This window comes from Oryzias latipes, chromosome 16, assembly GCF_053564925.1.
Source record: "Oryzias latipes strain Hd-rR chromosome 16, Olatipes_Hd-rR_3.1".
Taxonomy (NCBI): domain Eukaryota; kingdom Metazoa; phylum Chordata; class Actinopteri; order Beloniformes; family Adrianichthyidae; genus Oryzias; species Oryzias latipes.
Genome location: NC_136252.1, coordinates 2,958,542 through 2,981,311, shown reverse-complemented (window position 1 = coordinate 2,981,311; position 22,770 = coordinate 2,958,542). Strand labels below are relative to the sequence as shown.

Sequence of the window (22,770 nt, the reverse complement as noted above, 5' to 3'; positions counted from 1 at the left end):
TCAATTTGTTACATTTTATAGACATGTACCAATCCTAATTTTAGACCAAAGGTACGTCTGCCAGTTGTCCTCATAAAGGGATGTAATAGATACGGGGCTTTTCTCTTTACTTCCTGAAGATTTGGCAAGATAAACCAGATATTTGCAGAATCTATGACATCGGTTGCACACCATCCTTTTATTTGCTTTATTCCTTCACAGTTATTGTCTCAGGTGTCCTTTTCCACCTGGTGGGCGTAACCCAAGCACATTCAGATCTCTGATGGGCCGCAGAAATTCATTCTTCTCTGTTTTTGTCCTGTCCCTGTATCCTTGAAGGGAAATGTATTGGTGCACTTGAATAAACCAAAAATAATAATAATAATAACAATGAAACAAGCTCAGCTGTTGATGTTTGCCACAAAATATAGGACTATATATTTTTTCTATTAAATCTACATCTTGGTATGCCATCAGTAAACTCAGTGCAGCACGCCACTCACAATATTTAGCTCTGCCTAAAAGTCCTTTAAAAAATGAATCTGATTACTATCAAGTTAGAAAAGGATCCTCAAGGCTGCCATACTTTAAGAGAATCTATCTATTTTCAGTTCACTCTAAGCGCAGCATAAGGTGTAATTTCTGCTGGATGAATAAGTCAGTGCCGAACAATAACAAGTGTGCAAAATAAAAGACTGTCATTAATTCAAAAGCAGTTAATAATGGATGAAGCAAGACATCACTGGAAGCTATTTACAGTTTGAGGAGGCAGACGTATGAATAGATGACCCTTCCTCCTCTGGCTGTGACAGTCAAGGTTTACTTTACAAAACTGTTGGCAGCAGGAGATCTTCCTCCTGTAGCAGACAGACAGAGCTGCCGTCATTCAGCACAGAGCTGTCACCTTTTGAGGGTGTCTGAGTGTGCGTGTCAGGATGACAGGTCTGAATTAATGAGAGGTATGTGTCAAGGCGAGAGAAAGACATTGAGGAGTAAAGAGGGCAAAGATGGCGGTTGTGCAGTGGTGACTAGGGGCTGTGTGTGTAGAGATGGCACTTAAAATGATAATTTCACTGTTTCCTGTCTGCTGATTTGAGCTGAAGTCATAATGAGACGAATCTTAAGACTTACAATTTCTGACAGCTTCATAGTAAAGCATCTCCTGTTACCATTTGTCAATGCTATGAAGCCACCAGTATGTCATATATGATGGTAAAAATCTAACAATATGTCGTATATGTTTGAGAGCGGTAATGTGGACCGTTGTTGAGTAGATTCTGTCTGAGACAATGGAAGAAATACTATCAATAACATGTTTTACTTTGGATTGCTACAAAACATTTTTTTGACTTTAATGTGAAAAGTTAATCAGACGGCCTAAAAGAAACTGCACTTAACATAAATGTATTTATATATACTGACACAACAATACAGGATCCTTACATCGGCTTGCATGGCCTCACACTCAGCTAAAAATAAAAAAGCAGGAAAACCAAAACTTATTTGTAGCCAAATCCTGCAACATTTTAAATATTACAGGAAAGTTTGACAAAAAGCCTTTATGACTTTACTCTTCTCGTAAAGCAGTTACCCCCCCCCCCCCCCCAACTCATGTCTCCATCGCACTTACAGCAAGAACCGAAAAGGAAAACCAGAATATGTAGATAAGAAATCAGTTGGATGGTGGCACTTTGTTTGATTTCATCAAACTAACTATATAAACAACGGGTTTTAGTTTGTCATTACCTTTTACTAGCTTATTTGTTATTCCAGTGTCTCAAAAAACCTTACTGTGAAAATCCTTCAAGTTAGAGATTCATCAGATTCTCTAAAGGACAATTAACACCACGTGCATTCGGAATGTACTTACAAATCTTTATACATTAGAAAAATAAAAAGAAGATCAATTCACAACATGATGCAACTCATTGTGGGATAAGAAAAATCATTCACTTTTGGGTAACTCAGTTCATCTCTTAAAGCAGGGGTGTCAAACTCCAGGCCTCGATGGTCAGCTTCCTGCTGGTTTTTCAGAGATCCTGCCTCATCTGCTGCTGATTACCTGGATCAGGTGTGTTTAACCAATTAGGAGCTTCAATGGCAAGTTGGTTAGAAAATATGTAGGACACCCTTGAGGCCTGGAGCTTGACGCCTGTGTCTTAAAGAAAAACATTGCTGTCTATCGTTGTTTAAGCATAAGGCTATGTTCACACCGCCTTCTGCAACGGGTGTTCAAGCAGCCACTTCCAATAAAAAGTCTATGTAAATACACCTAAACAGACATTTTCAACGTTCAAAATACTTTGCATCGCAAATTCTTAAGACAAAATGCATTAAAGAAGTGTTGAAAGTTAAATTAGGTCAGACTTTAACCAATCAGGGACTCCGATTTGGATCATAGATGCTGTCCTTTTTAAATCCTGAAAGTTTCAACAGTTAATAATTCCTTTTTGTGCCCAAATTCAACGACACCAAATCTGTCACATATCGGAATAGAGCTGTGAAAGGAAAAGTCTGGAGCATGATTCACCAAATTTCCACCACTTCCACTTGTTTCTAGTAAACAGCAACAGAAGAAGCCCCTCCCTGCTTGTCCAGTGTGAACACCACATTAAACACCATAACGCTTGGTGTAGACGTAGCTTAATGAGTAAGAAAGTAGACTTAAGTAAGGTACAATAGCCTCTCCTGATAAACAAAGAAATGCTCCAAACATTTTCAAGAACTTGAATCGGATCTTAGTTCTTTTTAACTTGTTAAAACGGTTTTGACCTTTCTTCAGCTACATTTAAGCTGCATTACTTGATGACTTTCATCTCTGCTTTGGTTTCCTCTAAAACGGTATTTACTCTCACGTGCAGTTGCCTGACGGTGGGTTGCTAGTACATGCTGTGACAGCCGTAAAATGATTGTTATTGCTGGTCTGCACGCTGTGAAGCAGAACAATGCCACACTCTTTGTTCTTTCTGGAATAACCAAACTGGACTAACCTGCCGGTTTTCTTGCCGTTTTTAACTAAATATATGTAAAAAAAAAAAACCTTTTCACATTTCAAATTTAATGTGGTTCTCCAAAAGTGTAAATGACAAATAAGAGATTTTAATAAAGGTTTTGGAGGGAAAACATTTTGTAACTAATTAAGTTAATGGACATCTGATCTGGATCAAGTTTTTTTTTACAAATAGAATCAAATCCCAATATGGGAACTTTGGAAATGATTCACCCTCCACACCCAGACGCATTCTAAAAAATGTATAAAAACCAGATTTAGCTTGATGTAAAGAAACAGATCTGGCAGTATTCTATTGATTCAGAAGAGTAAATCTCCATTTGTTTGTGTGTGCCGCTTTCGTCTCCTGACTGAAGGAGAAAAACAGCCAGGGAGAGTCTATCAGCGTGGCACCCTGCTCCAGAACATTCTTGATGAAGCAAAGGTTGTCTTCATTAGGTGCATTAATATTCATGACGAATGGTAATTTTGACACAGAAAAGGTCTCAGTAACCTTTTCTTGTGCATTTTTTCTCCTTCTCAAGGAAATTACAGTCCGGCAATGACTTAATTAATGCTTGGTTTCCTTGCCAAGTCGTTTGAGGGCCTGTCACTTTGAGGTTGGCGCTGTCTCGGTGCGACAGCGATTGAGGGAGAGAGATAGAGGAGAGGAAGGGGAAAAACAGGCTCTGGGAAAGACGGGGAGGGATGCCATCGCTTGAATTTACTCCAGCTTATTTACCAGTAAATCCTCCGCTCTGGTTTCTTCCCTGTGCTCCAGCCCTCTCCTCTTTCTTGCCTCTCCATTCCACCCAGCCCTGGTGTTCCTCCCCCTCCTTCTCCTCTCTGCGTTTTGGTGCGTCGGTATATTGAGGATGTCACCCTCAAGGGTCCGCGGGCCTCACATTTCAGCCGGGAGATCATGAGATGTGACAGAATGTGACTTTTCACTTCCCTCTCTTTATCGTCTCGGTGTATTGTTGTCCAACCGGGCTTCGGCGGCACACAGACACCACAGACCTTGATGCATCAGCACTGTAGGAGTCATTGGAATAAAAACAATTCGTGTCAAGCGATAAGGTCACTGAATAATACTCGTACAGTTCATATAACATACGGCGACACAGGAGTTCGATTCATCTCGATTTCTCACTTATTTTTCTCTCCATATGGAGCTGTAATTACATTTTTTGGCGACCCAATAACATGTCCGTGTATAAGTGGCCCTGCAAATTCATCTGAAAAAAAAAAGTAGTCATAAAAAAGTCATAGCAGGGCATTAAAAATATGCGTGCAAGTTTTTTCTTAAGTTGTATGAGTACCATTAGTGTAACATTATCAGGGTTCTTTTTTTGCAAAGTTCTTACTACCCTACATCTTTATTTGGCGGTGTATTGCATTTTAAAGGCCTTATTGTGTTTTAACCGTGTAGGAACACGTTTTTATGAGCCGCCAACAAATCCCTGGGTTATCCATCAGTGGTGCTGGTTTCCACGCAAAGATCCAAACACGCAGCAATCTCAAGCACTCGATCCTTTCCTCTACGGCAGTTATGCATTTGAACGTAAGGCAGCGTTTCCTTTATCACGTCCCATAAAAATAGTAATTTGCCCGAGCCCCTTGTAGCACAATATGGTCGGCAGTGTGTTTTCCTGATAATGTAGACATGACAGATAGGCCTATACTGTGGGGTTTCACTTCACTTGGGATACCGGGGTAATAAATTGCAGGGAGAGGGAAAGACAGAAAAAGAGAAAGATAGGGCAAGAGATAGAGAATCCTGCGACATCTCTGTTCTCTGGCCTGCTCTGTGGGCAGTGATTATACGCTATGAAAATGTAGGATTAATTAAGCCGGCAAGGGAAGGCAAGCCTGTCTCATTACTGGCACACTATCCCCCCTCAAAGATATCACCGCTAACACGGCCGTCGTACTCATGCCAGCAGACACGGTCCTTTCTTTTGTGCCCATCGCTCTTATTATCTTATTTAAGGCCACTTAAGGAAAGCCCCAAAGGTGGGCAATGCCGTTGATTCCCTCCTCCGTGTGCCACCTTAATCACAGCCTCTCTTTGCGCTCACCTGCAGGTATGGAAAAGATTCAGACAGAAGCAGGTTTCATATATATATATATATATATATATATATATATATAATGTTTTTTTTTTTTTTCAGCACTACATGTGTGATTGGGTTTAGTGAGGACAATGGTGGCACAGTTTCCACTTTGTCACAGGAATAATTAGTCTATGGAGACTCTGCCCTCACTGTGTTGATCCTCGGCTTTTTCTCGCTTTATCCATTTTCATAGATAAAGTGTCACACGGCCGGAGCTTTTCGCTCCCCGTAACATCTGTGATTCTCCATCATGCACTCTTCATCTTCTCGCTCTTGATTTCTCGGATTCGTCAAATGGATCTTCTCACGGTAATTCACAACACAATCCATCAGATGATGAGAAAGTCCTAACAAACTGTACTCTTTTTGTTGGTCTGCCATTTGAAATGATCGCAGTTTAGATCCTCTAAAAACTCTCAGCTTTGATGTTCTTCCCTTTTGCAATCAGTGGAGTGTTAGCTTTCTCCATAATGTTGTTCTTTATTCCTGCTGGTGTTGATATTGACACTCTGTATTATTCTACTATTTGCTGATATTTCTAGTGTTTGAATTTTCCTAAAAAATGCTTTGATGCTTATGGATTCTTTTAACCTTCATAAAGTGACAATAATCCTTTAAGAACAACAATATTTGTCACAATTTTCTATAATAATTCCCAACTTGTCTTTTTTTGTTAAAATTTTCATAAAGCATGAAGGTGATAAATAATACAAGTACAAAAGACTTTTATCAAAATCTTCTAGTAATGCAGACTTTATTACGGTGGCCCTGAAGTCCAAATCCCAGGGACTTCAGAGCTTCTTTCAAAAACATATGAAAGATAACTTAAAGATCGATGCGACAGCCTGGCGACCTGTCCAGAATGTCCCCACCTTCACCCCCCAGGGGCCGGGATAGGCTCCTCCCTGTGACCCCGAAAGGGACAAAAACACGTTAAGAAGGTGAACGAGCGAAAATGAATTAAAGATCAATTAAAGGAGCAAAACAAAATAATAAAAAAAACATTACATTTGAGAAATCAAAAAATAATAAAACAGAATAAAAATGAAACATTTGAAAATAACTATCCAGAAATCAAAATAAAATGTAAAAAATGAAAGCAGAAGGATGTTTTGCCTGAACTGTATTTCACTAAAGGTTTTTTATTATGTCTGACTAGACGCTTAACGAAATACTGCCTGTCTGTAAATATCACCATGAAAAAACACCTTCCAGCTGGAAAGGACAAAACATCATCACTGGTGTCCCATACTTCCTACCTTTTTTTAGTTTCTTATTTTCTTTCATTTCATTTTGATTTTGGGAAATTACTTTTATTTTCTGAAACATATTATTTTGTTTCATTTCTTTGGATTTGTATTATTTGCACGTTTTCTACATTGCAAACAAACAAACTCTTTTCAAAATGCATTTTTTCATCACAGCAGTTTAAATTAGGAAAAACTCAAAAATGCAACTTTGATCTTAATATCTTTAATATTAAGCTCCTGAGGCATCAGAAAAATGCCACAAGAACATTTCAGTCAGACAACTCATGCAGTACCGAATGCTTTATTTTCCGGATTTTCTGTTAGTTTGGCATGAGTCTCCGTTCAGATACAATAAAACAAGATCTCCAAAGAAAACGTTGGGTATTAAAGTACCCCTAACAGGTGGAAGGAGGGGGGTACAAACACAGCGCTCGCGGAAATGGATGACAGGGGGCGTGGAGCGCGCACCTGGACTGTGTCTGACCTCACACCCTAACTACTAAAAAACTAGATAGGATGTAGCGCCCTGGATTTTAAAAGCAGTTCAGACTCCACCCTCACTCCTTTTTTTTAACGGCAGATATGATGTCATCCATTTTACGAAGTTAAAATCTAACTGATATGAGCGTTTGGCGACAATTATTCATGAGTCCACTGTCTGCTGAAGATAAAAACGATGGTTTATTAAAAAATACATTTAAATACATTTTTCCAATGCAATGCATTGTGGTCTATAATCTCCGACCTAGTGAGCATCGCTACACACTGGTTTTTCACAGAGACTTCTGGGAAATTTCTTGGGCACTGGATTATGGAATTGTAGATTCGGACAGGACTAGAAAATGGCAAACGCACAATATAGTTCACTATATAAGGCTTGGGGTGGGAATTTGGACACAGCTCTGGTTCTTAAAGTAGGACACGAAGTTGAAGCGCCCGGGGGGAGGTGGAAACAGGTAAATGCACTGCTAACCTGCCTAAAATTCTCTTAAGTCTTTAAAAGTGTGGAGTAACCTAAGATTTTACTCTTGAGTTTAGGTCCCAACCTTAGGTCCCAATAGGTCCCAAAGTTTATGTTTTCCATAAACCTTTTTTTTAAACAGTTAGAAGAAAAGCAAAGGCTTTGACCATTTAGGTTTTGTTTTTAAATTTGTATGTTTTTAAGTCAAACCCATCCCGGTAATTGTTAATATTAAATACTGAGACAACAATATTGTGTGAAATTTTATTTTCTCCAAAAACAAACAAACAACTAGATAGATAAAAGTGACCTGGTCTCAACAATAAAAGGTGCAGGAAACGTCTGTAAAAATAGATAAAAAGAAATGTAACACAACAACACAGTGATTTAAAAGAAACAAAATGTTTGTTAATGTTTGAAAGTGAAATAGCCCTTAAGGTGGAGTCCAGAGTTAAAGAAGAAAATGTGAAGAAGGTTCTGGGAATCCTCACATCGTTCTAAAGATGAGGGCCTCACTGCCAACCGTTACAAGTAGCAGAGCATACATAACGAAACCTAATTAGATGGTTGAGTCAATCAGCATCCCACTGGTACGTAACATGGCTGTAGAGAACAACAAACCTGTCTAATTGCTCTGAACTTGATTACACCTCTCACCAGGACACCATGCAGCAAACATGCTTGTTTTTGATTGCAAGCAGTTACATGCACTAAGCGTTGCATGCAGACCTGTATGAGTGGAGCCTTCCCTTCCAGCTGATAACCGTTAGGAGGATAAACGGCGTCCTTACGTGAAGCTAAGCCCTTAGCGACAGAAAAAAACATCTTGTTGGTTGGTTTAACCCCCGTGTTTGTGAGAGTCTCACCTCCTTCAAGCCAGACTAAGCAGAGCATAATTACCCAGGGGGCTGTGCGATATCACCTGCTGTCACTCCTCATTTGCAGGGCCTGCTGGAACTTCACTCCATTAAGGGGGAGAACGTCTTTTCACTATTGCAAACTTTCAAAAGCGCTTTTCAGGAGGAAAGTAACAGACTCCCCTCAAGGACGACAAATTAATGTATTTCATCCAACAATACTCACAATTTGTGAATAAACGTGCAATTTCAAGAGTATTTGTCACTGTTGTGTGTTTTTAAATCAACATCTCAGCCCAAAGATGTTTAATTGACTCATTGATTATGAACATTCAGATTTTGTTTGTGGGTCTGCCTCTGCAATAAAAAGTTTCAATTGTTTTTTTGTATGATTTTTCGTTCTTTTGTATTAGGATGATTTAATAGGTTGACCCCCCCCTCCCATTTTTAATCTTAGTATCTCTACAAAAAAGTAAAGTAATTATGGGATTTTTACTCAAAGAATTAGAACAGTTGGAAGCTAAAAAAGTAAATGAGTGGCTCATTCAGTTAATAATCAAGTTCTATAAAATATGATAACCAGAGATGCTTTTATAATCCGTAATTATAAGACATCACTTGAGGTAAAAAACACAAAAACAGTTTTATTACTCTGTATTTGATATGAAACATGGTCAGAAGGAGCTGCATTGTGTGTTCGTAGATTTAGAGAAGGCGTATGACAGGGTGCCGAGGGAGGAGCTGTGGTACTGTATGAGGTCGTCTGGAGTGGCAGAGAAGTATGTCAGAGTAGTTCAGGACATGTATGAGAGAAGTATGACGGTGGTGAGATGTGCTGTAGGTCAGACAGAGGAGTTCAAGGTGGAGGTGGGACTACACCAAGGATCAGCTTTGAGTCCTTTTTTGTTTGCTATGCTGATGGACAGGCTGACAGACGAGGTAAGACAGGAATCTCCCTGGACAATGATGTTTGCGGATGACATTGTAATTTGCAGTGAGAGTAGAGAGCAGGTGGAGGAACAGCTAGAGAGGTGGAGGTTTGCTCTGGAAAGAAGAGGCATGAAGGTCAGTCGTAGTAAGACGGAATACATGTGTCTGAACGAGAGGGATCAAGGTAGAAGCGTTAGGTTACAGGGGGCTGAGGTGAAGAAGGTGCAGGAGTTTAAGTACTTGGGGTCAACAGTTCAGTGTGATGGGGAGTGTGGAAAAGAGGTGAAGAGGCGAGTGCAGGCAGGTTGGAGCGGGTGGAGGAAAGTGTCAGGAGTGTTGTGTGACAGAAGAGTGCCAGCAAGACTCAAAGGAAAGGTGTACAAGACAGTGGTGAGACCAGCTCTGCTCTATGGGTTAGAGACGGTAGCAGTGAGACAGAGACAAGAGGCTGAGATGGAGGTAGCGGAGATGAAGATGCTGAGGTTCTCCTTAGGAGTGACCAGGTTAGACAGGATAAGGAACGAGTACATCAGAGGGACGGCTCATGTTGCCTGTGTTAGCGACAAAGTCAGAGAAGCCAGACTGAGATGGTTTGGACATGTTCAGAGGAGGGATAGTGGATATATTGGTAGAAGGATGTTGGAGATGGAGCTGCCTGGCAGGAGGGCAAGAGGACGGCCAAAGAGGAGATATATGGATGTCTTAACAGAGGACATGAAGTTGGCTAATGTTAGGGTAGAAGATGTCCATGATAGAGTGAGGTGGAAAAGGATGATTCGCTGTGGCGACCCCTGATGGGAAAAGCCGAAAGAGAAAGAAGATTTGATATGAAACATACCGTTAACATAAATGAACTCTGAATAATGTAGTAAAGGACAAGAAATAAAAACCGATGAACGCACATGCGCTACCAGCCCCCAGCCAAGCAGACCCCCTTAGGCCCATCCTCACTGACTGAGCGGCTTCTTCCCTCTTCCCTTTGCCCTTGACATCCTGGTCATAGCTGCACAGGGCAAATTCATGAAGAAGGAAAAACCCTGTTTCAAAATGGCCACTTTTCTGTAGGTTTTAGCTCCAGAGCAACCATTTTGCTTTTTGGTCACCTGGGGTGATGACAATGTTTATGAGATTTTTAGAAGAAGAATCTAAAGTCAACTGTTAGATTTTCCTGGCAACAGAGGTTTTTTGTGAACCACACACACGTTCCTAATATTTCTAACTCGTATGTCATATTGTTTTGTTCAGCTTCAACCAGAGATTCAATTATTACATTTATGCAACGTTGTGGGAAAAAATGCCACGCTAACGCCATTCAAAGTCTACAACTTTTAATAAAAAATTTCCCCAGTAGCTTTCCCGTGATGTTCAAGAAGTTAGGAGGCGATAGATCGAAATCCGTTGGAGGAGTTAATTTTGTAGCTGGTACTAAAGGTGATTTTTCTTTTTTATTTCAAGATGGCAACCTCTTCCCAAGGTCAAAGGTCAACAAAACTTAAATTGTGGTTGTAGACCATGGATGCCGGACTCCAGAAGATGAGTGTGTGACATGAAAGCAGTAAAAGGATTGCAAAAGCAGTTCAGGACTGCTGCAGGACAGAAATGCATGTTACCCATGAGTTTGTTAAAACAAATCTGCTTTTCATTTGACCCAAAATAAGTTAATTGTGTTTCCTAAACAGAAGAAACTATATTCAAATAACGATAAGTTCTCCTTTTATACAGATTGGCATTATTTCATTTTGAACAAAGAACTGTCTTAAAGAGAAACAGCACAGAAATCCCAAAAGAAAGATTCAGATAATCTGAGATGTTCTTAACTTTTTTGCTGAAGTCTTAGAGACAGACATGAATAAGTCATAGTAGGTGTGCAACACGGTACTTATTTAGTAACTTCCTGCAGAGCTGCACCTCCACAGGAGTGTCAGTGAGAGCAGAGAGAGGCAGCACAGGCGAGGTGTGTTGCATTGAAGGATTTGTGGTCTGATGCAAATGTTGCTCGGGCCCCACATGCCAACTGGCAGGTCTAGTTGCCATCTGACAACTGGAGATGAAATACAGTCTGATGTAAATGTTGAGCCAGTCTGAAGTCAGAGTACTTAGGCTGACCCTGAGGCAGTTAGCGAAGTCCCTGACTGCCGTGCACACTGCAGCTGATGTACTGTAGTTGCGCGGCGGCTCTGCTGTAGGTGCTGTTTTTCCACCAGGTGCTCCACGGGCCCCCACCACCTCTGCAGTGATGACTGAGGCCAGCTCCACAGGCAGCTGACACGCCTCTGCAGGGCTCAGAGACTCCTTCGTGATCTTTGGTAACACAAAGGAGGCTGGCAAGGTCTTGTGAAATAACAAAGATCATTATTTTGAAGCTAAAGACGAAGATTTCAGGGCAGATTAGAGGAAAATAAATATTTAAAAGATCGTGACTTTCCTTTGAATTGAATTCCTAACACAGCCACTGTGTGAAAACACTTCATCCATTTACCCTCCTATCCCATCAGGGAGGCTCGGGATCAGTGTTAAATTCCTCCTCATTACTCAGCCTCAAACATAAAGAGCTATCTCCAGCATCAAGAAGAACACAGTCCTGCAGCAGATGGCATGGCCCCCGCAGAGCCTTCATCTCAACATCATTGCGTCCATCTATAATTACACTGAGGCACAGATGAGACCGCCTAAGTCCACAGAAGAACTGAAGCAAAGTCTCCAAAAAGCCTGGAACACACAAGATGCCAAGTACTGGGAGAAAGTGTTGCTGAGGGGAGGATTCACGGGGCTGTGACATGGTATTTATGTACAGAGAAACAAACGTCTGCTTGTTTTACAAGACAAACCTCTTGATTTTAAAATATAACACATGCCTTCAGCTCCCTTTGATTTTTTTTTTACAAATATGACTGGACAACTCAGAGTATCACACAACCAGGATAAATCTGGTAATTTGTTGGGAAACACAAGTATATCATACTTTGGTGAATGTATCTTTTAAAGACCCAATCTGATGAAAATTGTGTTTTTGTGGCAATCTACCGATGATGGAGGACATACAGGGGAGGACATAAGTATTTGATCCTTTGTTGACTTTGTAGGTTTGCCCATTTAAAGAGAAAGTGACATTCTGTCATCTTCACGGTAGGCTCGTTTGAATAGTGGGAGATAGAAAATCAAGAAACTGAATCTAAAGAATTGATATACATGTGTTTGCATTTTATCGAGTGAAATGAGTATTGGATCTCATACTAACCATTAAGACTCACACAGACTAGTTCGACTCTCCTAATCAACCTGTCACCTGAAGACACCTGTTTGGACTAATCACCTGTAGAAAGACACCTGTCCACAGAATCAGTCCATCAGACTCCAAACTCTCCAACATAGGAAGACTAGAGCGCTTTCAGCGGATTGAAGGGAGAAGATTGTAGACCTGCACCAGACCAGAACGGACTACAAAACCATCAGCAAGTAGCTGGAGGTTAAGATGACAACTGTTGCTGCAACTCGACCATCAATCAATCCACCTTTAGGTCTGGGGCTCAGAACCAGATCTGACCTGGTGGAGTTTCCATGATCATGAGAACAGAGAGAAATCGGCCTAAAACAACACGGCAGGAGTTAGTTGATGATGTCAAAGCAGCTGGAACCGCAGTCACCAAGAAAACCATTGCTTCTACCTTCCGGTTGAACCTCTTGCAGTGCTCACAAAATACCCCTGCTTCAGAAGCACATGGGCCGGCCCGCCAACAAACCCCTTCATGATTTAGAGAGTGATTGGAAGAAGCTGCTGTGGTCAGATCACACCCAAATGGAGCTCTTTGCCATCGACTCCACCTGTCATGTTTGCCTACGACCCCAAGATTACCATCCCCACTGTTGGGCACGGAGGTGGAAACATTATGCTTTGGGGGTGTTTTTCTGCACAGGGCTACTTCAGCGTGTGGATGGATGGACGGGTGGAGGCATGTACCGTCAAATCATGAGTGTAAACCTCCCTCCCTCCCTCCCTCAGGAAGGAGGCTTAAAACGAGTCATGGACGGGTCCTTTACAGGAAAATGACCTGTAACATACAGCCAAGGCAACCAAGGGATGACTGAAGAAGAAGCAATCCATGTCATGGAGTGACCCAACCAGTCTGCAGACCTTAATCCTGTAGAAAACCTATAGAGAGAGCTGAAGCTCAGAGTTCCCACATCTGAATGATTTACAAGTCATTTGCATAAAGGAGCGCAGCAAAATTCCTATGGTTTGTGCAGAAACCTGCTCAACAACTAGAAGGAACGTCTGACCTCTGTGCTTGCTAATGGGGACGGGAAGAGGGACTGGAACTGCTCTGCTCCAATGTTCCCAGCCACAACTCAGAGGCGAACTCCTAATGAACTCCTGCCGCTCTGCAGAAACTATGTCCTACAAAACAACACAGGTTTTTTCTTATTCTGGCTAAACTTGGCATTATCATAATAAAAGACCTCTGGGAATTCTTCAAAAATAGATCAAAAAATGGTAGATTACATATAAATAGATACATAATCTTCTAGAAAAGTAAAGGATTAATACTCAGAGAAGGCAAATACTGAGTTTTTTGGAAAGGACATTCAAATGAATTCAAATGAACTCCATTCTTGTTCTTGTTCAAGACGCCAATGAATAGTCTTGTTGAAGATGATTAATAATTGGAACAGCAGGTTCACAAACAGCAGGTAAAGGTGGGAAGGTCAGGTTATCCCTTCACAATAAAGTTGACAGCACCACTGTCTTCACCAGGTCCTGAATCATTAGGAAGGAGGTCAAATGCAAACTACAACCAAAAACACAAAAAACAAAAGTAAAGTGATTCAGAAAGTAATTCAAAAGACTGACAGACTCGGGTCAGAACACCCACAATCCTACAGCAGCAACAGGTCAAAGGAATGAAAACAAGACGTATTGATCACTTGATGACTATATTTTATGGAGTTCAAACAGATATGCATCAATATTTTAAACCAAATGCTTTTTTCAGAGCATCATTAACATCCTCCTCATTTGACCTTTAACACAGTAAAAGCGTACACAGGGACTCAGTATGCGCATCAAATGTTTATACTTTATGTCTAAATCTAAATTGGAATCCTTCCAGTAAACTGATGGGAGGCAGAGATGTTTCTGCCACAGACGGACTGAAACCACGGTCTTCATCACTGTGTTTGTGACCGCTCACTTTGTCAAGGCATTCTGCCACACATCAGTCAAATGAATAGGTGGCAGTTGTTCCTTCAGTGCACGTGTGTGTGCACGAGTGCATGTCTCTGCTTTGGGATTTTGCCCCCTGATTACAGAGGGCACGTCTCCGCCTCTGGGAGCGCCGCGAAGGGCTGGCTAAACTCTCCTTGATGTCAGCGGCGCTCAGCACGAAGCGGGCAAAGCCTCCGCAGTGTCCCTGTCTGAGCCCGTGTCTGTCTGCTGCATGTTTATGTTGGCTCTCGGCGTGCGATGCTTGATGCTGAACAGACCCCAAACCTAAGCCAACAAAGTGCAGGAGAAGCTAGGCATTCTGGGTAATGGTATCCATTGAGGCTGGGGGCAAAGTTATGACGGGGCAGCATATTTATTGAGTAGCAAGCCCTAAAAGGTTTAGTTTTGTACAAAACCTTTATAAGTAAATATTTGCTTTGTTAATGGAGACACATGAAAACAGATTAAATGAAAACATTTAGAAAAAAAAATCCGGAAAGTAAAATTAAGACTAGTTGATGTAAGACATTCATTTTTTGTTTTCTAATGATATAACTTCACTTGCTCCAAAAATTGATCCAGGATTTTTCCTAATGTAACATAATTTTTCACATATTTAACTTTTGGAAATTGATCAAATATTGCTATGAAGATTTATTAAACAGTGTTATGTCTATTTTACTGTTATACCATGGTCTGGGTGAATGCTCGATTCTGATTGGCTGCTGGGTGTGCATTAAAAAGTGATATTCCACAGGACAACCGCACGGTGAAAAAAGAAGTTCCGGTCACCTAGCTTAGATGTTTTGTATCACTGCACCGGCCTCTTTAAAACAACCTTTTGCTTCATCATCTGGACAAAAACAAGTGGTAAGAGGTGAACTTTCTCTCTGAACTAAAGCTTTATTCAACCCATCGGGAAGATCAGCATATATATATCGCTTTATATCGCCGAATCTTGACTGCAGCTGTGGTTGCGGCGCGACGCAAACAAATACTTAGCTTTTAGTGAGAAAAGTGATCAAATTAAAAAAAAACAAGAATTAAGGACTAAAAACTGGTTACTATTTATTGCTTTTGTAAGTGATCAATGTATAAGCGGGCTCATGGCCTTTGACGTGTGCATCATCACTTTTTAACGCTTCGCATCGGATTGGTTCAGGCTTCCACGGCGTGCGTTAAAAAGTGCTAATGCATACTTCGTCGGCCATTAACCCTTACATGTAGTATTTTATTAATCATATACATTAATTTTATAAGTAACATGATCTGCATATATTTTGGATAAATGATCTGCATTTTCCATGTTGATTTCTAAAAGTTATTTTTTACATAATAATTTAAGTAATTCCTCTTTGTCATGTGCTTTATTGATATTGCAGGATTCTTAATTCTGTCTGATAAAAGTTATAAACCGGATAACGATATTTCATGTAATAAAAAGGTTACGGTAGAACATCGAAGGGATTTTATTAGTTCGCTTCTTTCCACTCCCTTTCAAGCAATTGTTATCTTTATGTCTAATTATTCTAAGTTCGATTCATCATTGTATGAATGTATAACTGATGATTGTATTGTTTTTGCGTATTATTCTTATTTGATTGCTTGAAATAAACCATTTCAAATAAAAATTAACAATTTTCTGTCTTTGCCTTGGACCAAACACTGCTTACTGACCTAATCAGGCTTCTAAACATTGTGACTGAATTGACTTCATTGCACTGCAGTAGGAGGTAAGGCTGTTTTTGGGTAACGTCACACTCACTCTGTCCAGTTCTCTTATACAGTCAGTGGTTCCATCATCACGCCAGTGTTGTTGCTTATACTAAATAACTTTAAAAGTCAAAATATTCCACCTGGTGAATTTAAAATTATTGAGAGAGAGCAATGAAGGAATTGTTTTAAAAATGCTGTTTTTCAAAGCATTTGGTACTCATCACTCCCAAAAGTCTGCATGAAACTTTGGCAAAATGCTATAATGCAGGATTAAGTGAATTTAGCTATAGGCTAACCATATCCAAAGACACCAAAAACGAATAAAGAAGAAGAAAAATGTGTATTATTTTCATTTTTGAGGAAAAAAGTGACGCTTCTGAACAACTCCAGCAAGACTGGCGTAGAACTGAGTTGAGCTTTTTTAATCTGTGTTGGTGTCAGTAGCAAATACTGATACATTTTAGCCAATTTATTAAAAGAAATATATACACTGTATATATATCACAAATAAAACTCACCTGCCACAAAAAAGGCAGACGGCTGGTTCCAGATGCAGCAGGTTTATTAGCTCAGCTAAAAGTCCACAAAGCTAAATCAGGGTCAGCAGGCAGGAGTCAATAACAGGCATGAGATCATCAGAGGAGAGACGGGCTAGTCAGAATCCAGGCGAGAGTCTGGGCAGGCGGCAGGCAAACAGAGTCTTTAGCGCTCAGCAATAAAGGCAGAGTGGAACAAATAATACTTCACCCTGAGTGAGGCTCAGTACAGTGTTTAGGTGTGCTGTGATTGTTTGCAAATCAAAGTCAGGTGTGTGGCATCCAGGAACTGTTTAGTTCTGGAGATGGTTCCCGCCGATGAATAGAGGGGGAGAAAGAGCTCTGACTTCTGACACCAAACGCAACTTATTCAGTGTTCCCTCATTTATCACGACCCATGAATAACCCGCGATAGTAGGATCATAGATGTTTTAAGGATGTAAAACTCCTCCCTACACACTTATTACACTTTTCTTATGAACATGGACATTTTCACTCTTTTCTAAGTAGTAAGTCTAGTATTATAGAAGGAAAACAAAGGTCTGATCACAGTTGAGGATTTATGTGACTCTGGCAAACTGAACATGCTGCGTCACTGTACAGAAGACAAGAGATTGATTGACAAGATCAACAGCCAATCAGGACACAGAACAAAGTGCGCTGTTTATAAATAAAAAAAAACACACAAACTTGCGCTAAAAAAGTTCTTCTAAAAAATCAATCTTTGGAGATAATATTACAAAATATATAGTGTACCAAAGATCTCAAACAGTGTGATGAAGCCATAAAACAGGCATTTGAGAAAATACACCTGGAGTTGATCTTAATTTTTTTGTTTTCTATACTTATATTATCCAGTTTGTTCAGACAATGTATCAAATGGTAAAGAAACACTTAAAGGCTGTATTTGTATGGAGTTAATTCAGTCTCAATAATCAGAAATGCACACAACCGGTTTTACAAATGCACACGCTCCGATTCACAAATGTCATTTTATGCAAACGTGAAAAATAAATTCGGAAATACACACCCTGTGTTTCACAAACACACAGATTGTGTTTCACACATGCACACTAAATGTTTTACAAATGCACAATAAGTGTTTCTCACAAATGTGCACACTGTTTTTCACAAAAAACATTTTAGAAATTCACAATAAATGTATCAGAAATGCACAGTAAGTGCTTCACAAACATGATTTTTAGGTACACATGTGATGTGAACTCACAGATCATTCGAACTGCAGAATGTGCATTCAAAATCCCGTTCTCGTTTGTGAATCTCCCCGTGTGTGTGAGAGATTTTTCTACGGTGAATATTGAGACTCATCTGACGGAGGGGGTCGACTAATCTCACCATTGGCTAGTAAATCTGTCAATCAAACTCATCGGCAAAGCAGGCGGGTTCGCTTTTAACCAATCGAATGGCCCCTTACACTCCTCACTTTCAAAGTGACGAGGGAGGGAGCTGTTCAGCACAGCAGTTGAAAGGACGCGGGCGGCAAACATGGCGGAGAGGTCTTCTGAACGGGATCAGTCTCAGCCCGTAAGTAATGCATTTATTTGATCATTCCCTCGTTGTACTTCCTGTAATGTTATTGAATACTAAGTTGAAGCGTTCTCCTTTGCCAAGTGACATGTGTGAATGCTTTATGAACACTGCAGCCGAGTCGTTTGCAGAGTACCCCCACCGCAAATTAGCTTAGCTTTGTTTTAGCCTGTGCAAATTGTGTCTGCCTGTGACTCTGTGAGTGAAGTTCAAGCCGGTGTCGGTTCAAGCTAGCGTCTATAGCCAATGATCTGTAGGTTCTTAACATGATTCAGATAGAACTAAGGGGAAAAGCATGCCGGATTTACAGCAGCAAAGAAAGTTTAATAAAAAGTATTGATTTGGAGACGGCGATTTGTTTAAACACTGATGCTATGCTATGCTAACTAGCTAGTTGTTCCGTGTGCTGCCTTTATGTAAACGCGATCCGGGTTAAAGTTAGACAGAGCATTTTCACAACCCAGACTTTAAGACGGGGTGGATATGTGCAACAAAGTTAATTCATATGACATTCATGAAAACGGCATTTTTTAAATATAACATACATGAATCCACTGTTGAATGAAAGAAGCCTCATTAAGTTTCTAACGTTAGAACCCGTATTCATTGTGATGACCAGCCCTGTGAGATTGTGTCAGAGTGACAGCCACTAAATTCCCCGTATCTTTACTTCCAATGACGTAATGACAAGAATCCCAAACATTGTTTTTAGGCTGTTTTGTAGTCGATAAGTAGTCACAGAAAGGGTGGATGGGAGAAATCAGCTGTCAACAGTGATTAGAGTAGAAGTTACTGTAAGTATTACACACAGGCTTCCTGTGATCAGTGTCTTGTCTCTGATTTTTTTTAAAGGTGTTCTTTACTACAAGCTCAAGTTATCATAGCAAGAGTGTTTTAAAAAAAATCCCCTTTCATATATTTGAAAATTATGTAATTTAAGATCAGACAGCTAAATTATCTAATCCATGTTTGTTGTGTTTTTATTTATTCTCCAGGAATTACTGAAGCGTGACAGCGTGACAATCTTTTGTTCCTCGTGCCATCAGGCAATACAACTCTCTGGCAGGGCATCTTACAAGTAATTTCTTTTAATTTTACCCACTGATTTCCCAATTATTTACCTTTTTTATCAATCTTTTTATTTTGTGATATTTCTATTTGTAATGCATGTGTGTTTATGTGTTTTTTTAAGATGGCCATTTAAAAAAAATTTCCTCAGGGGTTATTAAATACCCTTCTATTCTATTCTATTTCATATTTTATCATCCTATTGTATTACTGTTTTACCTGTCAATTGGGAATTTAGCATTTTTGCCCCTGTAAATATCTGTCAGTTGAAAGTATTTGTACTTGTATTCCATAGATCTTGTACCTGAGAAGATGGCAGACAACAACTGTGCAGACACCCACTTGGCCTTCTTCAGTGACGCTGTGAACGTTTATGGCTTTCCTCTGAGGTATTCATGTCATTCATAAAGAAATATTTTATTCACATATCAGGCAGTATAAGTACTTGGTTATTTGTACAAAAATAAAATTACTTTTTTTAGACTCCTCTCCATAAACAAAGGCAACTCTAAAACTCTTTCCCCTCATGAATAACATTTTACCCCCCCTTAACAGTCTCTCTCACCTCATTTTTTCCCCCAGTGATACATGTAACCCACTCCTGCAATTTTTTTAACCTAGAAATTCTACTTATTGGCATCATACATAAGAACATTACATTTTAAATTGATGTGTACCGTATTGGCGATGCATTTGTAATTATGTGTTTGAGACATGATTTTCATGTTATTGTCAGGGTGAGAGGATTTCACGGAGGAGAAAATGTGGGCATAGCTGAGTTAATGCTCACAGTACGTACAACTGACACAAACAGCTTTGTTGCAGCAAAAGTGTACACAAAATCAACGGTGAGTTGAACCTAGTTTTAGAAGCTTTAATATATACACAGGGCTCCAGACTGCGTCCATTTGGTCGCATTTTGCGACCAAAATTTGAGAGTGTGCGACTGAATTTTACACCCAGTCGCACATGTGCTACCAGTAAATTTGCCTCCTCCACCCTCCGTATTTTTTATACATTAAACATGAAAGGAGCACGTCAATGAGAGATGAAATGAGAGATGAAATCATCAATGAGACGCGAGCGCAAACGCACGCAGGCAGACACACACACTCGCGCGAATACTCATGAGACTGGAGCACACGCGAGCGCACACTCGCGTTTCATTGAGTGATGCCTGAGGCGGCCAATGCGTGTGAGAAGAATAGGGAAAGTCACTGCAAGTGGCTAAAATATGTGGAGGGGCGGGGCCTAGAGATAATCGAGCGCGCGTAAACATCCGTGGGAAGGAAACGGAGACAAATATCATCACAACCTGATATGTGCATCTGAGCTATGAGCAAGCGAACTATTGATTCGTTCTTCCGACCTGCAGCTAGTGTACCAGTGACAGAGTCTACAGCAGGGGTCTCAAACTCGCATGAAATCGAAGCTGCAGCGAGACTGAAAGAGACCAGGAATTAGGAGTTGTCCTTAACATTCAATTTCGTTTTAATATGCCTCTCCCCCTAAGTATGAGCTGTGATATTACATCTTTTATAATTATTTTAATGTTTTGTAATGGATGTAGCCTTTTTTTAATCAGTTGGTATTTTAAATTATTTTAATTGATCAGTGAACTACAAAAAACCCATCAGGACGCATGTCCCATAATGCATTGTTTTTTAGTCTGTAGGGCAGCTTTTAGTCAGTTCAATACTAAATTTCCAGCTGCGTTCGCTCTGATTGGTGTCTTGCTCTCACCCCTTTCTCGTGATATTTTTGTTTTGATTGACAGGTGATGTTGGAGCAAAAACAAAAATATACGTCACACACCAGGTGATCTGTGCAGTGTTGCGTCCATCTGGGTGATCTCAAACACGCTTATTGTGCATCTTGGCTGAACCTATTTGGTGTCACCAACATGAATTTCCATCCTCTAATATTTACATACATTTAAGTATTGTTTGAAACTGTGAAATTACGAAAGGTTACTACGGTAATCACTTGTTACTAAAAACTTTTTTTTATTCTAAATGTATGGTATTTTTTTTACTATTTTTACTTAGTTGTACTGTCGTGACAGCGATGGTGATGTCAGTTTACCTTCATGTTGCATCTTCAAAAGTGCAGAATAAAATATGACACTGAATTAGAAACAGCACATTGTAATTTCTGCATCTATTATTAAAGTATTTATTTGTAATACAGTGGAAATTAGTAGATTTGGTTAGAATGTTGATTTACGGTATGCGCCCCTAAATTTTCTGGTTGTGCCCCTAAAATTTTCAGTTAGGGGCCACTATGCTCCTAGTGAAAAAAGTTAGTCTGGAGCCCTGATACATAAAAGTGAATGGTGTATTAAAAATAAATCTGACAATATAATATTTCTTTTTGCTTTTTTCCAAATACAGGATTGAGCTCCTCTGGTGTGATGTCTTCGTGAGTGTTACTGGTTTATATTACAACATCCTGCACTCTCCTGAGGACCAAGACTTGCTCAATATCAGTCACATCACGTATTCTGCTGCCATTACATTTTTCTACCACGCATTCAGGCCAGTTTGGGTGTCTTTAGTGACGCGTGGGACAGCCATCCAATCAGGACGGAGCAAAGCATGACACCAAATCAGCTGTGGCAGTTGGGCTTGACCCAGAACCCTGTTTCTGATCCCCGGGTAAATGCTTTATTTAATCTCACTGTACTGGACAACTGATTTGTGTGCAGTTTGACTAAAGTGGAAAGTATCAAGAAGAGTATCATGAAATCATAATGACTACAGTGAATTTTCATCGAAAATGAATGAAAAGGATTATTGTTGTGTGGTGCAAACAATTTCCCTAAATTGTTTGTTTGTAGGAAGAATAGCACATCTGCAAGTTCAAAATGCATCACAATGCATGGCCTTATGAGCCATCATATGTACTAATGTCACTACTTTGTTAAGGTTCACTTATTTGCAAATTATAAACAGTTATGGAGATATGAGGTCTGCCTGCAAGCAACAATATAAGTTATTATTAGTCGGTCACTGTTCCTACATAATCTAAAACACAAAAAAAACAGTGCTGTTCATAAACAGTATCTTTTTTTTTTTTTTTTGTCAGGGTATGCTGGTTCCAGAGATTGAATGGGAAGAGAGTGGATCCATGGCTGAACCTCATCCTGGGATCAATGTCCCGGTATGGGACAGTCCTCTTTTGGGTCCACAAATGTTGGAACTGCAAGACGACATCAATCCATTGTGGAATTCAGACCGTTTGGGAGTTGACCTACATCTTTACTGTCCCGTTTGTTTAGAACTTAATTTAGGCGACACAATTACATACAGAAGAGAGACTGAGCGGGGCAAGACAAAGTTCAAATCAATACTGCTGTATTGTTCAAGGGACTTCATTGTATGTAAGGAAGTTATGAAAATTAGTTCCAGTTTAAATAAAATTCAAATCAGTAGAGATCCCACATTTGCTTAAATTTTGATGTTTTAATCTGTCCATGTTTTCACTGAATTTTACTCTGCAATAAAGGGTGAATGTTTGCACTTTATTGTTCTATGACCATCTTTTGTTGTGTAGTATTTAACCAGCTATAAAACCCAGTGAGACGAGGATCTTTTTTGGAAGGGTGACGTGGCCA

The 22,770-nt window shown here is 40.0% G+C and overlaps 1 long non-coding RNA gene across 4 annotated transcripts; it reads left to right on the top strand.

Annotated features, from left to right (window-relative positions):
* The first annotated feature begins 17,944 nt into the window (after positions 1-17,944).
* Positions 17,945-22,434, top strand: LOC144984474 (uncharacterized). Of its 4 annotated transcripts, none has more exons than XR_013648193.1 (7): positions 17,945-18,083; positions 19,082-19,164; positions 19,450-19,543; positions 19,891-20,002; positions 21,548-21,575; positions 21,712-21,811; positions 22,242-22,434. It is a non-coding gene; the product is annotated as an uncharacterized LOC144984474 (long non-coding RNA). The 4 variants fall into 4 exon arrangements; XR_013648191.1 differs by having other exon boundaries at positions 21,692-21,811; XR_013648194.1 differs by lacking the exon at positions 19,891-20,002.
* The last annotated feature ends 336 nt before the right edge of the window (positions 22,435-22,770 follow it).